The sequence below is a fragment of the Triticum aestivum genome, chromosome 6A (genome assembly GCF_018294505.1).
Source record: "Triticum aestivum cultivar Chinese Spring chromosome 6A, IWGSC CS RefSeq v2.1, whole genome shotgun sequence".
NCBI lineage: Eukaryota > Viridiplantae > Streptophyta > Magnoliopsida > Poales > Poaceae > Triticum > Triticum aestivum.
The window spans coordinates 556,660,099-556,664,313 of record NC_057809.1 but is presented as its reverse complement, the minus strand read 5'-3'; positions in this window follow the sequence as shown (position 1 = coordinate 556,664,313).

Genomic DNA, 4,215 nt, shown 5'->3' with positions numbered 1-4,215 from the left:
ATTTTTGGAATATACGGAGAATTCCGGAAGAAAAATCCATGTGAGACGGTGCCCAAGGTGGCCACGAGGCAGGGGGCGCGCCCCTGACCCTCGTGGGCCACCCATAAGGCAGTTGATGCCCTTCTTCGGCCGCAATAAAGCTAATTTTTGGTAAAAATAATCACGGCGAAGGTTTCGGTCCAATAGGAGTTACGGATCGCCATATATACGAAACGGTGAAAGGGCCGTAGAACAGAACGCATAAACAGAGAGAGACAGATCCAATCTCGGAGGGTCTCTCGCCTCTCCCATGCCATGGAGGCCAACAACCAGAGGGGAAACCCTTCTCCCATCTAGGGAGGAGGTCAAGGAAGAAGAAGACAAAGGGCCCCCCTCTCCCCTTCTCTTCCGGTGGCGCCGGAACGCTGCCGTGGCCATCTTCATCATCACCGTGATCTACTCCAACACCTCCGCCATCTTCACCAACATCTCCATCACCTCCCCCCCTCTATCTATAGCGGTCCACTCTCCCGCAACCCGCTGTACCCTCTACTTGAACATGGTGCTTTATGCTGCATATTATTATCCAATGATGTATTGCCATCCTATGATGTCTGAGTAGATTTTCGTTGTCCTATCGGTGGTTGATGAATTGCTATGATTGATTTAATTTGCTTGTGGTTATGTTGCTGTCCTTTGGTGCCCATCATATGAGCGCGCACGCGGATCACACCATAGGGCTAGTTGTATCTTGACAGGACTACGTATTGGAGGGCAAGAGTGACAGAAGCTTCAACCTAGCATAGAAATTAATGCATACGGGATTGAAGGGGGACCAATATATCTTAATGCTATGGTTGGGTTTTACCTTAATGAACGATAGTAGTTGCGGACGCTTGCTAATAGTTCCAATCATAAGTGCATAGAATTCCAAGTCAGGCATGACATGCTAGCAGTGGCCTCTCCCACATAATACTTGCTATCGGTCTAGTAAAGTAGTCAATTTCTTAGGGACGATTTCACAACTCCTACCACCACTTTTCCACACTCGCTATATTTACTTTATTGCTTCTTTACTTACAACAGCCCCTACCTTTTATTTACTTGCTCTTTATTATCTTGCAAACCTATCCAACAACACCTACAAAGTACTTCTAGTTTCATACTTGTTCCAGGTAAAGCAAACGTCAAGCGTACGTAGAGTTGTATAGGTGGTGGATAGAACTTGAGGGAATATTTGTTCTGCCTTTAGCTCCTCGTTGGGTTTGTGAAAGTGCAACTATCCCTAGGTGGTTTTGGTAATTCATAACAACATATAGCTCATTGAGCTAATGCTATTCCAAGATGATTATTTCAGGAAAGCTCAATGATTGGCATGGCATGGATGTGAAAGTGGAACCCTCAAAATGCTAAGGACAAAGGATTGGCTCAAGCTCAAAAGCTCAAGACTCTTCATTTTATATTTTAGTGATCCAAGATCACATTGAGTCTTTAGGAAAAGCCGATACTATCAAGGAGGGATGAGGTGTTGCTTAATGAGCCTCTTGCTTCATGTGCTTAGTGATATGCTCCAAAACCCTCAACTACTTTCCCATATCCACATATGACCTAAACCCTAAGCGAAACTTGGTCCTACCGATTCTTCCTATCCGGCGCCACCGAGTTTTCACTTGTCATTAGCCACTGCCAAACCCTAGCAATTCGGTCCTACCGATAAGGATCTCGGTCTCACCGAGATGGGGTTGCAAACTCTCTGTTTCCCTTTCGTAACTTTTCGGTCTCACTGAAAGAGCGAATCGGTCCCACCGAGATTGCAATGTAAACTCAGTGTTTCCCCTTTGTAACTTTTCGGTCTCACCGAGTTCCACTCGATCTCACCGAAAGAGCAAATCGGTCCCACCGAGTTTGCCTGACCAACTCTCTGGTTAGCCAATTACCAAATCCGGTCTCACCGAGTTTGTGTAATCGGTCTCACCGTGATTACGTTATGCCCAAACCCTAACCATATCGGTCCTACCGAGTTGCATGTCAGTCCCACCGAAAATCTCTAATGGTCACTAGGTTTACATTTTCGGTCCGACCGAGTTTGTTGATTCGGTCCCACCGAGATTGGAAAACTGTGTGTAACGGTTGGATTTTTTGTGGAGGCTATATATACCCCTCCACCTCCTCCTCATTCGATGAGAGAGCCATCAGAACACACACACCATTCCAACTCATATGTTCTGAGAGAGAACCACCTACTCATGTGTTGAGACCAAGATATTCCATTCCTATCATATGAATCTTGATCTCTAGCCTTCCCAAGTTGCTTTCCACTCAAACCTTCTTTCCACCAAATCCAAATCCTATGAGAGAGAGTTGAGTGTTGGGGAGACTATCATTTGAAGCACAAGAGCAAGGAGTTCATTACCTACACACCATTTATTACTTCTTGGAGAGTGGTGTCTCCTAGATTGGCTAGGTGTCACTTGGGAGCCTCCGACAAGACTGTGGAGTTGAACCAAGGAGTTTGTAAGGGCAAGGAGATCGCCTACTTCGTGAAGATCTACCGCTAGTGAGGCAAGTCCTGTGTGGGTGATGGCCATGGTGGGATAGACAAGGTTGCTTCTTCGTGGACCCTTTGTGGGTGGTTGCTTCTTCATGGACCCTTCGTGGGTGGAGCCCTGTGTGGACTCACGCGACCGTTACCCTTGGGTGGAGCCCTGTGTGGACTCGCGCAACCGTTACCCTTCGTGGGTTGAAGTCTCCATCAACGTGGATGTAGGATAGCACCACCTATCTGAACCACGGGAAAAACATCTGTGTCTCCAATTGCGTTTGAATTCTCCAAACCCTTCCCTTTACATTCTTGCAAGTTGCATGCTTTACTTTCCGCTGCCAATATACTCTTTGCATCCTTGCTTGAATTATGTGATGATTGCTTGACTTGTCCTAAATTAGCTAAAATCTGCCAAGAACTAAAATTGGGAAAAGGTCAAATTTTTATTTGGTCAAGTAGTCTAATCACCCCCCCCTCTAGACATACTTTTGATCCTACAAGTGGTATCAGAGCTTTGGTCTCCATTTGCTTGATCTCCATAGCTTTGGTGATCATAGCCTTGGTTTCACAACCTAGGAGAGTATGGCGTCTAGCGAGGGAAATTATCACCGTAGAGGTCCTTACTTTGATGGTACTAATTTTGCTAGTTGGAAGCATAAAATGAAAATGCATATTCTTGGACATAACCCCGCCGTTTGGGCTATTGTGTGTGTTGGCTTGCAAGGTGACTTCTTTGATTGGAGAGAACCAAACCGTGAAGCTACCGCGGATGAGTTGAAGATGTTGCAATACAATGCTCAAGCTTGTGATATTCTCTTCAACGGATTGTGCCCCGAAGAATTCAAAAAAATCAGTCGTCTTGAGAATGCAAAGGAAATTTGGGACACTTTGATTGATATGCACGAAGGTACCGACTCCGTCAAGGAATCCAAGTTGGATGTGCTTCAAAGCCAACTTGACAAGTTCAAGATGAAGGATGGTGAAGGTGTCGCTGAAATGTACTCTAGGCTTGCTCTCATCACAAATGAGATTGCCGGCTTAGGAAGTGAAGAGATGACCGATAGATTCATCATCAAGAAGATCCTAAGAGCCTTGTATGGAAAATATGATACCGTGTGCACATTGATCCAAATGATGCCCAATTACAAAGATCTCAAGCCAACAGAGGTGATTGGAAGAATTGTTGCTCATGAGATGTCACTTAAGGATAAAGAGGAACTTCACAACAAATCAAGTGGTTCCTATAAAGCCTCATGTGAAGCCCCTACATCATCAAGTGAGAAACAAGACTTCAATGAAGAATTGAGCTTAATGGTGAAGAACTTCAACAAGTTCTACAAGAGTAGAAGCAAAGATAGAAGCTTCAAGTCAAGGTCCTACAATGACAAATGATCTTCTAGTCGAGAGCGAAACTGCTACAATTGTGGAAGACCCAGACACTATTCCAATGAGTGTACGGCTCCCTACAAGAGAAGAGAAGATTCTCCAAGAAGAAGAAGCAAAGAATCACCACCAAGAGAGAGAAAGAGCAGAGATGATCGTTATGAACGAAGATACTCACCGAGAAGCAAGGATTCGGAAAGGAAGTAAAAATCATCAAGGAGATACAAAAGACAAAGACATCAAGCTCATGTTGGTGAATGGGTATCCGGCTCCGACTCCGACAGCCGCTCCGAGAGAAGTTATCACTCCGA